Source organism: Mustela erminea, chromosome 14 (assembly GCF_009829155.1).
Source record: "Mustela erminea isolate mMusErm1 chromosome 14, mMusErm1.Pri, whole genome shotgun sequence".
NCBI lineage: Eukaryota > Metazoa > Chordata > Mammalia > Carnivora > Mustelidae > Mustela > Mustela erminea.
The window spans coordinates 40,426,434-40,439,584 of record NC_045627.1 but is presented as its reverse complement, the minus strand read 5'-3'; the positions used below and the strand labels follow the sequence as shown (position 1 = coordinate 40,439,584).

Sequence of the window (13,151 nt, the reverse complement as noted above, 5' to 3'; positions counted from 1 at the left end):
TATTTCTTTCTTTCTTTCATAAAGTAGATAGTTAATCTTTGCTAGACTCAAATTCTAACCTGTCAGACTGTATGTTTCCTATCAAGTTTTAGGCATGCCACTTAATGCCAACTTGGGCTTGCCCTAGAGATAAAAGCCACAAAAAGAAGAAATGTATGATCATTCCCTTGCTTCAAATATTGATTCTCCTTCAGTTTCTGCCTAATTTTCATTATTTACTAGTGTTCTCAGGTCATTGCTTTTACAATATTTTGTTCAGCATTATAATTGCTTCCTTGAAGAAAGAATGGTCTAAAAGGAACTATTTTTACTCTAAGTTAGAAGTCAGGATTCACTCTTTCAGGTTTGATTTTGAGAAACATTATGTTTGTTATATTCATTTATAATGTTAAGTGTAGTGGTAATTCATTCATTCACTTTTCATTACATGTTCATTACATATTAATATTACATTAATATAGCAGTTATTTATCCATTTACTATTTAGAGACATTTGTATTGTTTCTAATTATATTGGTCATTACAAATAGTACTGCTCTATTTGTTACAGCAATAGGTTAGAAATAACCAAGATATACATCGGAAGATTAGTAAAATAAATGGTGGTGCATTAATGAAATAGAATATTATGTAGTCCTAAAAACACGGAATGATCTCCAAGATATACTAACTGAAAAAGCAAGGTGTGGAAAAATATGCATCATTGACTTCCAACAGAAGCACTGGTTGACTCTGGGAAAATAAATGAATAGATGAGGCAAAGATTAAGAAGAAAAATTTCATGCTTTGTAAATGTATCATACATTAAAACAAATTTATAGAAAAGCACAAATATATTAAGTATATCCTCCCATGTTAATAAAACACTTTTATGACTAATCATTTTCCATATATGGATATGTTGATGAATTCTCTTTGGTTGAATATGTAGACTAGAATGAGCAAGATCTCTGTGAAGTAATATGGAGAAATTTCCTGGATATGTTACAAAGTGAAAAAAAGCAAAGTACAAAAGAGTACCAACAGAGTGCCATCTTTCAAATAAAAAGGAAATAAAATATTCATGTATCTGTTCATTTGGGCATAAACAAATTTAGGAATGAAATGCCTATCAACTGTTGATGGATAAAGAGAATAAGGTATAATTTATGTAATGGGTAGAAGAGTGTCCCCCTAAAATTCATGTCTACCTGGAACCTCAGAACGTGAACTTATTTAAAAATAAGGTAGATATAATTGTGTACATAATGAATTAAGAGTATCCTTATAATAAGAGGCAAGGACATACAAAGATACAGCTACAAGCCAAGGAATACTAACAATTGATTGCTAAGAAAGGCTAAGGACTGAATGCCGAGAGCCACCAGAAGCTAGGGAGATACAAAGAACTCTTTCCTATAGACTTCAGAGGGAACTAAGTCCTGTGATATCTTTATTACTCTAAATGCTGATATCTAGAGACTTTTAGCCTTTAGAACTGTGAGAGAATAAATTTATGTTTTTAAGTCACCTAATTTGTAGCAATTTGTTATAATAAGGAAATTATTATGCCATGCAATGGAATATTACATGGCAATAAAAAGGAATGAATCACTGATACACGCTATAAAATGGATGAACCTTGAAGACATTGTACCAAATGAAAGCAGCTTGTATGGATTCCATTTTTGTGGAGTTCCAGAATAGGCATATGCACAGAGACAGATTATTGGTTGCAAAGGACTGGCAGAATTAATAGAAACCGAGGAGAGAGTTTCTTTTAGGGTGATAAAAATGTTCTAAAATTGACTGTGGTGTAGTTGCACAACTCTGTGCAACTCTAGACCAAAAAAACTGAATTATACATTTTAAATGAGTAAACTATATGGTATGTGAATTATATCTCAATAAAACAGTTTGGGGAAAAATAAGATGAAATATAGGAAGGATAAATCAGAAATGAATGAATTCACTTACCTTCCAAGAGGTAAGTGGAAAAAGGATAAAAGATAAAAGAATGGGAAAATGGGAATGGAGAAGGGGTTTGGGGAGAGGTACAATTCACTGAGTATAGATTTATAAATACCATGGTATCTGTAGAGCATGGTAACTTTCTACATACCATTTTTTAAAAAAAGATTTTATTTATTTATTTGACAGAGAGAGAAAGATTACAAGTAGGCAGAGAGGCAGGCAGAGAGAGAGGGGAGGAAGCAGGCTCCCTGCTGAGCAGAGAGCCTGATGTGGGACTCGATCCCAGGACCCTGAGATCATGACCTGAGCTGAAGGCAGAGGCTTAACCCAATGAGCCACCCAGGTGCCCCTACATACCATTTAAAACTATTAACTATGGGGGGAAATGCTGTTGTGTTATATTGGAGTAGGCAATATCAGGATGAACTCAATTTAAAATACACACACACACACACACACACAGAGAAGAATAGATATAGACAAATAGATATAGAAATAGAGATGCTTGCATATTTTCATGTATTTCTTAATTCCATCTACAAAGAAGCCTAGGAGAAAAAAACAAGCCAGGAGCAAGGAAAACAGCTAGTGCCAACAAAAGAAACTAGAATTTTGAGAAATGCCTCATTCCATGTTTGGGGCAGGAAAACTTGAAGGATCTTGTATCAGAATAGAAAGAAGTCAAATTTGATGGCAATATGTCAAAAGGGTATAAGAGCCATCCTGAAGACACTTCCAATGGTCAAATCTAGGACAATGTGAGCAAAAAAATTAAAAATGATAGCATGGAATTTTAATCATAGAATAAAATGAATATTCCACAAGTCCATATTGATATGAATAAGTATATGAATAAACAAATAAATGGGCAAAAGAGAAAGCTCTTCCTGATAATATAATTCTAATTTATAATATATAGGGAATAATTAAAAATAGACAATCATTATTTGGCTAACACCCCAGTAATAATTATTTTTCTTTCTTTCTTTCCTTTTTTTTTAGAGAGAGAGTGAGTGCACATGTGAGCGGGAGAAGGGCAGAGGGACAGGGAGAGAGAATCTTAAGCAGCCTTAATGCTGAGTGGGGAGCCTAATGCAGGGCTCAATCTCACAACCCCGAGATCATGACCTAAGCTGAACTAAGGAAATCAAAAGTTGGATGCTTAACTTACTGAGTAACCCAGGTGCCCCCACAGAATAATTATTACTGATTAATCAATGGATGACAAAATTGAGAGCAAAAGTATGACAAGATCAAAAAAAAAAAAAAAAAGATGAAAGACCATAATCTCAAAGTATTTCCCCATAAGATATTTATGGAGAAATATGAGAGGCACCAACTTAGCCAAGTTATCAAAATTAATATCATCACTAAATGAGGCATATTGGTATTATAAGTGTCCTGATATGATATGCTAAGAGCATGATATAATTTCTGTGGTATTCTTGCCTAAATTTATAACCTGAATTTAGTCAAACCCAATACTATACAAAATAAGAGGGTAGCACTCTTCAGAAGTGTCAAAGTTATGGAAGACAAAGGTAAAACTGAAGAACTATGTCAGAGTATCAAGAGAATAAGAGAAATTGACTAACTACTAATGATGCAGTGTGGGGTCCTGGATTGTATTATAGACCAGAAAAACGACATTAGTGAGAGAACTGGTAACATCTGAATAAGGTATATAGCTTTATGAACAGTACTCTGTCAATACTAATTTCCTGGTTTTGGTAAGTACTATGGTTATATAAAATGTTAGTGTTTAGGAAAGCTGGGGGAAGGATATATAGAAGGTCGCTACTATTTTTGCAATCTCTCTGCTGTAAAATGATAAGTTAAAAATATTAAAAATTTAAGATCAGTGCTGTTATGAATATCCTTGTATGTAAATCTTAGTGCATTTGCTAAATTATTCCATAGGATTAATTCCTGTAACTAAAATTACTGAGTCAAAGGATATGCATATTTTAAAGGCTTTTGATATGTATTCTCAAGCTGTCATCCAGGAAAGCTGTACAAAATTTCTTCCACCAGCAAGCAGTGGGTCTCAATTATTTTTCAAATTTCCAAGATGTACCAGATGATCTCTAAGGTCATTTCTAGTTCTTATCTGCATCAAAACCTCACTTACGTTGCACAGACCGGTTTGCATGTCACTTAAAAAATACACTGTTTTAGTGATCACTAGTGTAAAGTGAACTCATGCTTGCATTATTTCTACAGTCCATTTCTTGGTAAAATTCAAATAATGTTTTCTATACATGGTTTTCTAGTGTATATCTCACCTGCTTTCTTTAAGTCTAAGCTCTCTGAAGAAGGGCCATATACCTTTGTTTTCAATACTACCACAGCATAGTATATATGCTACACACTGCAGTGGTTCAGTTTAGCATTTCAGGAGTTAAGCTGCAACTTGCTTCTTCTTCTTCTTCTTCTTTTTTTTTTAAAATTCTGAAAATTTAAAACTTTTTTTATTAGAGTATAACATAAAGATGTAAAGATACACAAGTCCTAAGTTGCAGCTTGCTTCTTGCCATAGACACGTTCAGATACCTTTTCAGCCGATATTTCAAGTCCTGTATTGTTTGCGTGAGGTCCTTCCTCATTTTGTCCTCCTTATACCTTTCCTGGGTCCTTATAATTCAGGCTGTATATGCAGAGCTGGGTACCCCAACTTTAAGCTAGTCCCAACAAGGGCAGGATATGTGTCAAGAGTAGGGCATGGAATTACTTTAGACTTTGAGATGTAAACTGTGGTAGCCCAGCTTTTGTTTTACTTTAATAAACTATCTTCTGCACTAATCAATCCTGAGAACTGGCCTAGGCTTCAGTCTAGATTGTCTATCCTTAGCCCTGAGTGATTATCCTTCCTAACATCCTAGGCTCCACTTTCTAAAAACTAAAATGCTTGCTAGCTTCCGGTAACCCTTCCTTTTAGAAGATCAGCACAGCTCCTTCTGTATAAGAAGGGACTTCTCTGAATGATCCTGATTGCCTCCTGAGAAAGAACTTTTTTCCTTTTTCCACTACCACTCCTAGCTCACATAATATGTCGGTGTGTTCATACCAGAATTGCTGAGGCTGCCGTACCCTGGAGTCTTCACTTAAAATGACTTAATGTCAGATTTGCTACCAGCTCCTGTGTCCAGACGGTTTATCTCAACATCTGCCTTACCCACATTAAGTTTTTTCCCAGTCCCTCCTGGCTCTGCTTTCCTGACCTTCCTATTTAACCAATCCGCTATGCCTCCATCCTGGACCATTAATCTAACTTGCTATAATCTACCTTATCACAGCTTTGGCTTGTAAATTATAGAAACAGCACAAAAGGTCAACACCTGACACCTTTTTGATTGGCATGATTCATCTGGAGAAAAATTATCTCCCCCATAGGATCTATTTAGTATTTCCATTTTCCTCTCTTTAGCTAAAATTCAGAATAACTCAAAGGGAAAAGCTAGGTGTGCTCTGAAGCTAAATTGAAACCACCAAATAATACACAGGAACACATGGAAAACTGAGCTGTAAACAGATCCCAGATGAAATGTCAGTACTGTCAATGGTGACAAATGCCTTTATGCTTTATAGATAAGCTTACAAGTGGCATGCTGGGTTGGGATGTTGCTATCATGTGTCAAAGACACCTAATGACCCCCATTATGATCCACTTCATATGCTGACATACCAACGAGCAGATCTGTAAAAATTTATTGCAGCTGAATGTTCAGTTAAGCTTTAATATACATATTAAACATATATTAACATATCCATATAATAGGTAATATAAACTAATATATTAATATATTTAACAAATATATTGCATATAATAAGCATTTATTTATCTTTTTCTTCTAAATGGTTCCTTGTACTTACAAAACATCCAATAAAAAAATCTAAATATAAATATCCTTTATAGAGGAATGTGAAGATAGAAATGGATAAATCTAAGACTATTTCCGAACAAAGCTTTTTTGGTTACCTTTTGTATCATATTCTCAAAGTAGCTATAGCCAAGGCTCTAAAAAGCTTAAATCTATATGGATTTGCTATAATGGCTTAAGGTTTAAATGCTTTAACAGATTCCAGAATAGCTGACTGCAAAACTATTTGATCATAACAAAGAGCACTGCTATTATTATTTCATAATAATCATGTTATGAGCTGTAATTTATGATGGAAATATAATGGTTAATCCTACTGCAAGTCACAGAAATTCAAGGCCATGGTTTACTTTCTAGGACTCATGGGCATATTCAGATTAGCCAGCAGTTCAGACAGAAATAAGAACCTTGCCAGTGATCCAAGTAACTGTTTCAGGGAACTAGACCTTTTGTCTAGGCCTCCATTCATTGTTCTCATCTAATCGTTCTTAAGATCTAGATATATTCTAGGTATTTAAGCAACATCTAGAAAGAATAAGACCATTTTAAAAGTTTCTTCATTAAAATGTGAGTCACAGAAGGAACAGTGTTCTCTAGAAAATGCAACAACAAAGATTTCTATGAAAAATATCACAAAAAATCCACTTTGAATCATAGAATATAATGACATTATACAGCTTGTAAATGTAGACTCTTTAGTGAGGACATATTCCTACTGCTCTCAATTTTAGGTGGCTCTATCATTCACTTATTAAACCCCAAACCAGGACTATCTCTTGGAAATGGAGACATTTCTCTAGTGTTACCTGTTGCTTCTAAATATATTTAAAAATGGGGTGAACATAGTTTATTTAATTTTGAACTTCTATTTCTAGCTTCCAGTGTTTATTATCAGAATTTCTATAATTTTACTAATAGCTATATTATCTCCTAATTTAGTGTCAACTATAAATTTTATTACTGGGTTATTACTCTTTTTCCTTAATCTAAGGAAAAAACCCCACTTACTAAAGCCAGTCCAGCAGCATTTCTTTTAGAAAGCACTTTAGTATGAACTGTCTCCATGACTGAATTCATTACCCTTTTGCATTAGTCTTTGTTTATCATCTTTAAACCAAACCAATCTTTATTAATTTTCTAAGGCATTTTCCCTAGTGCTCTTACCATGATTTATACATAGCTCTTTTTCTCTACAATTTTCTTAACCCTATCAAATTTGTCTCACTCTAACCCCATGGGTTTGTCATTTCTAATACCTTTTAGAGGGATTACTGCAGCTTTTATTCTTTGGTATTTAATTAAAAAAAAAGATCTTCATGTTTAGTATTTGTTGATCCCTCTGAAACAGGGCTTTATAAACAAATAGAAGTGCATTATGAGAAACTGATTGCAAGATGTTTCTTAGCCCAAATGATCTCTTCCTTCTCTGTACGCACTTTAAGAATTTATTTATTTATTTTACAGAGAAGGAGGTAGAGACAGAGAGAGAGAGGGCACCTAGGTGGCTCAGTCAGTTAAGTGTCTGCATTCAGCTTAGGTCATGATCCCAGGGCCCTGGGATCAAATCCCGCATTGTGCTCCCTGCTTCTCTCTCTCCCTCTGCCTGCTGCTCCCCCTGCTTGTGCTCTCTCTCTCTCAAATAAATAAATAAAATCTTTAAACATAAAAGAGAGACTGGGGAGAGTGAGAATGAGTAGGAAAGGGGGAGAAGGAGAGAAGCAGACTCCACGCTTAGTGTGGTGCTCAGTCTCATGACCCTGAGATCATGACCTGAGCCAAAATCAAAGAGTCGGATGCTTAACCCACTGAGCCACCCAGGCGTCCCACTCTGTATCTACTTTAAGCACTTAATCATGTACTGCCCAGCAAAGCATTCAAAGGCCTATCACAACTAACCATTCATGCTTACCCACAAGTCTCTTCCTAACATTTGATATTCTCTGTGATACATTATACCCTTTAAGGACTCTTTGATTTTTACCTTATTAGTCCATTAATTTACATTCTTTTATAATCTCAGCTTGCCAAAAATGAACCACATTCTTCAAAGCCTGGTTAAACCATCACTTTCTTTGTGAAACTTTCCCCAATTCCTTATGCCTTCTATACTATAAAGGGCAGTTCATTAAAGTCATATACTACTTTTGATAATTGTATATAGGTTATGTCTCTCCTAGATTTTAAGAAATGGAGTTTTGTCTTATTTATCTTTTTTTTTTTTTTAAGATTTTATTTATTTATGAGATAGAGATCACAAGTAGGCAGAGAGGCAGGCAGAGAGAGAGGGAAGCTTGAGCAGAGAGCCTGATGCGGAGCTCGGTCCCAGAACCGAAGGATCATGACCCGAGCCAAAGGCAGAGGCTTTAACCCACTGAGCCACCCAGGCGACCCTTATTTATCTTTTTTTTTTTTTCAAAGATTTATATGTTTTTTTTTTTTTTAAGATTTCATTTATTTATTTGACAGACAGAGATCACAAGTAGGCAGAGAGGCAGGCAGGTAGAGAGGAGGAAGGCGGCTCCCCGCTTAGCAGAGAGCCCGATGTGGGGCTCGATCCCAGGACCCTGGGATCATGACCTGAGCTGAAGGCAGAGGCTTTAATCAACTGTGCCATCCAGGCACCCCCTTATTTATCTTTTTAACTGCAATTCCTCACACATAGTAGGCACTCAGTAAAACCATACTGATTTGTATTCATTTGTACTGTTATTTTACTGTTTTATCTATTGGTATCTTGCCTCTCTGACCTGTCCTGTTAGAGATTCTCAGATTTCTTTTTTTTTTTTCAAAGATTTTACTTATTTATCTGACAGACAGAGATCACAAGATGGCAGAGAGGCAGGGCGGGGTAGGGGGGAAGAGCAGGCTCCCCGCTGAGCAGAGAGCCCGATGTGGGGCTCAATCCAAGGACCCTGAGATCATGACCTGAGCCAAAGGCAGAGGCTAACCCCACTCAGCCAACCCTCAAATTTCTTTAAGTTCTGTATTACCTGGCATATCCTTAGCACATAATCAAGAATCTTTGATTTGGAAGAAATGTTAGATACAGTACAGCCCAAAATCTCAACCAATACAAGGATTCATTTTACTAAATACCTTTGTTTAACTATCTCTAATAAGGAGCATGACCATATGGACTGGTTTGCTCAGGACAGCCCTAGTATAATTAATGGCACCCTCGTTCACTCTCAAAACTATCTGAGTTTTATGGTCATCTTAATAATGAAAAACTGCTTACTTCCTCACAAGTGGTAAACAGGTGAACAGTCCTAATTATTGTATCTTTTGAATTCTGAACCATGTAGATGTACTGCCTATTCACAGAACACTTTAAAAAATTTCCCCTTTGTTATAGGTAGGTAAGGGTAGAGTTCTAGGATTAAGTGAAATAATTAAGAATGCAGGTAAAATTTAATATGATAAATAAATCAGGGGCACCACGGTGGCCCAGTCAGTTAAGTATCTGACTTGAATTTGGCTCAGGTCATGATCTCAGGATCAGGAGATTGAGCCCTGTGTTGGGCTCCATGCTGGTGTGGAGCATGATTAAGATTCTCTCTCTCCCTCTCCTCTGAATTGCATGTGCAGGCATGTGCGCGCGCTCTCTCTCTCTCTATATATATATATACATATATGAGATAAATAAATTGAATGGGAGCTAAGTGCAAAATGATTAATTTGACAAAAAATTAGGCCATTTTCTTGAGACTTTAGATTGCTTATTAAAACAGAAAGGCACTGAATAGAAGAACTTAAAATAGCTTAATAGAAGCAGAGAAAAGCTAAATAAGCTTCATGGGCCAAGATTAAACAACAGGGGAAAATCCTTAGGAATAGTGGCTTCTATTTTGGCAACTTCAAAGGTCAATGAATATAAAAAATGATGTATGCTTCTAAAGAAGTTTAATTAAGATAAACTGTCTTGGCCAAGGTTTAAAGAAATAAGGCAATAAAAAGTCTTCATTTAAGTATAGTTTTTACTATCCAATGAGCAACACTTTATACCTTTTAACCTAAGAAAATTTTAACTGTTCAATTATCTGAATCAGATTTTTCTGCTACACCTCCAGACTTTTATCTGAGCCAAAAACACACATGTCATGTTTCAGCCAAAATAAAATTCTGCCGCCAAGCTGTAATGCTCTGAAAAATGAATTTTAGAGTCTAACTACATTTTAAAAGAATCACTCATTGGGTACAAACAATAATTATTCTGAAAAACATTTGGTAATATACTTCTTAGACAAATATCCATTTGTAATGTATTTTCAAGCGCTCTCAAGAAATTGATTATTTGGAGTTTTAAAATAAGATGGAAACACTCTCTAAGAATCATTTAAGTTAATGTATACATATATATCTATAAAAGTGTAGGTAAATACAGCTCTCATCAAGATAACCATTCACATATACATAATGCAATTATAAGATATGTATACACACCTCCACATGAGAATTTTTTAATCAACTCTAAAAAATTCTATCTAAAGAATTTAAATCTTTATTATTAATATTCTATATTAATAAATTAATATCTAAAGTCTTAAAATTTGAGATTATTTGGATGAAGCTCTGAGAAACACAGTTAATCAAATATCTACCAGATCATATATGAACATTTTCTTGAGTCAAAAGGTCTCTGGATGTATATCTACAAGAAGATTTATCCTACTAAAATCTATTGGTATTGATCTAGTGGTTAAATGTAATGAAGAAGCGGAAAGTGATCCGTCAAATATACAGTCTCAGATACAGTATAAGCCAGGCTTTTCCCAACTGATATTTTGGGCCAGACAATTCTTTGTTGTGGATGGCTGTCTTGTACATTACAGGATTTTTTTTTTTTTTTTTTTTGCAATTCTTTTTTTTTTAATTTATTTTTATTTCCAGCATAACAGTATTCATTATTTTTGCACCACACCCCGTGCTCCATGCAATCCGTGCCCTCTATAATACCCACCACCTGGTACCCCAACCTCCCACCCCCTGTCCCTTCAAAACCCTCAGATTGTTTTTCAGAGTCCATAGTCTCTCATGGTTCACCTCCCCTTCCAATTTCCCCCAACTCTAAATGTCATCTTTGGCCTCTATCCACTAGATGCCAGTTGAATTCCCTCATTCTCTACTGCCCACCCAGCTCTGACAACCAAAAGGGAGGAGAAAAATTGCTCCTGGTTGAGAATCACTGCTGCAAATAAGTGAGTCAATGTGGTATAGAACAGATTAGACTATACTGGGGTTCAAGAGGTTGGATTCTGCTACAGTTTTTGGCTCTAACTTTGGGATCTTACATAAATCACTGCACCCAGCCATTCTCAAAGGAGGTTACGGATGCTGGTATTGCTAAATCATTTAAGAACCTTATATAACGGGCGCCTGGGTGGCTCAGTGGGTTAAGCCGCTGCCTTCGGCTCAGGTCATGATCTCAGGGTCCGGGGATCGAGTCCCGCGTCGGGCTCTCCGCTTAGCAGGGAGCCTGCTTCCCTCTCTCTCTCTCTCTGCCTGCCTCTCCATCTACTTGTGATGTCTCTCTGTCAAATAAATAAATAGATTCTTTAAAAAAAAAAAAAAAAGAACCTTATATAACACTTGACTTTGTTGGGCCATATATTTGTAATTAAAAATATTGACTATGAACTTTGATTTGGCTCTAATGCCATAGCTTGTGACAAACCACTTCCTATACAACTTCCCATACAGCTAGAAAAGCTATAAAAATAAAAGAACAATAAAGGGGGTATGAGAGCGCTGTCAAGGTAGCCAAGACTTGATAAGATCAGATCCCTGGGAGTAGAAAGAGCTAGGCTGACATTTTAAAAGTTGATCTTCCCCTCAGGGCATTTGCAGATTTTTGGTGCTTGGTTAGATGTTGAGAATCTAGGAAGAGGGCTTTTAATAAGAGGTAGAGAAGCCAATAGAGCGTTTGACAATCTCCAGGGTTGCTGAGACAAAAATTGAATTTTGGGGCTGCCAAGGCAGTTAGAATTGAGGTGTCCTGTTCTAGAAGAGAAGGAAACATAGTGGAGTAAGCCTGACACTCAGGGTCTTCTCCTTTGAGGTATTTGTTAAATTTGTAATGTTACAGAACAAGAAGGCAAGACAGTAAGCAAAGGATCTCTAAAAGGCAGAGTAGTATTTTTAGCAGTCATATGGTACCAATGACAACCTACGAAGGAGTATGGACCCTAGTAAATACTGTAGGATTTCAGCTGACATTTCAGGAGAGCTATAGCGTATGAGTGGAGACAAATTAGAAGCCTTACAAAAACTGTAACCCAACCTTGAGCTGGTTCAGTTCTCAACAGAAATGCTATAATTTAGCATGGACAGTATTTAGCATTTAATGAAAATGTATCAGGCAAGCCAAGATACAAGGCTGTCCCAAATGAAGTAAAGAAACCAGACTCAAAGATGACTGAGATATTATAATTTTTGGACATGCAATATATTATTACTGTGATTAACATGTTCAAAAAATAAATGACAAGGTAGACAATTATAGCAAAGAACTGACAACAGTAAAAAAGAATCAATACAAGAAATAAAAAATGTGACTACTGAAATGATGAACTCAATAGATGTGCTGAAATGCAGATGGAACAAAGTAGAAGAAAAGGTAGGAAGAGAGGGTAGTGCCATTACAAACATATAAGCTGAAACTTAAGGAGAAAAATGATAGAAATTACAAAAAAGATCATAAAAGACATACAGGACACAATAAAAAGGCCTAAGAAATGAGCAACTGGAAAGAGAGGAATGCAATATCTAAAGAGATAATGGCTGGAAAATGTCCCAAATTGGTAGGAGTCTTCGATCACAGATTCAGGAATTACTAAACCCCAAGAAAAACCAGAAACAAGAAAAACCAGAATCAAGTCCAACGTTAAAGTCAAAATCAAAATTCTAGAAAAATTCTAAAAAAGCAGACAAAGAAAATAGAAATATATCCAAAGAAGCGAGAATAAGACTAACAATTGACTTCTTGACAAAAATAAGAGAATCCAAAGATTATGGAAGGTCACCATTAAAGAATATAACTTCCAATGTAGAGTTCTGTGCTTACAGAAAGGCAAAATAAAAGATATCTGTAGGGGCAGCTGGGTGGCTCAGTGGGTTAAGCCTCTGCCTTGGGCTCAGGTCATGATCTCAGTGTCCTGGGATCAAGCCCCACATTAGGCTTTCTGCTCAGCAGGGAGCCTGCTTCTCCCACTCTCTCTCTGCCAAATACATAAATAAAATCTTAGAAAAATATATCTGTAGGGGTGCTTGGTGGCTTAGTTGGTTAAGCATCTCACTCTTGTTTTCAGCTCAGGTCAT

At 35.9% G+C, this 13,151-nt stretch overlaps 1 protein-coding gene and 1 long non-coding RNA gene across 3 annotated transcripts in view; both read right to left on the bottom strand.

The window, feature by feature from the left end:
- ADK (adenosine kinase) overlaps window positions 1-13,151 on the bottom strand; it is a 538,857-nt gene that overhangs the window by 72,520 nt on the left and 453,186 nt on the right. The window lies entirely within an intron of this gene.
- On the bottom strand, window positions 10,905-12,927 carry LOC116572620. Its single transcript, XR_004278436.1, has 2 exons — window positions 11,412-12,927; window positions 10,905-11,194 (listed from the first exon to the last, which is right to left on the bottom strand). It is a non-coding gene; the product is annotated as an uncharacterized LOC116572620 (long non-coding RNA).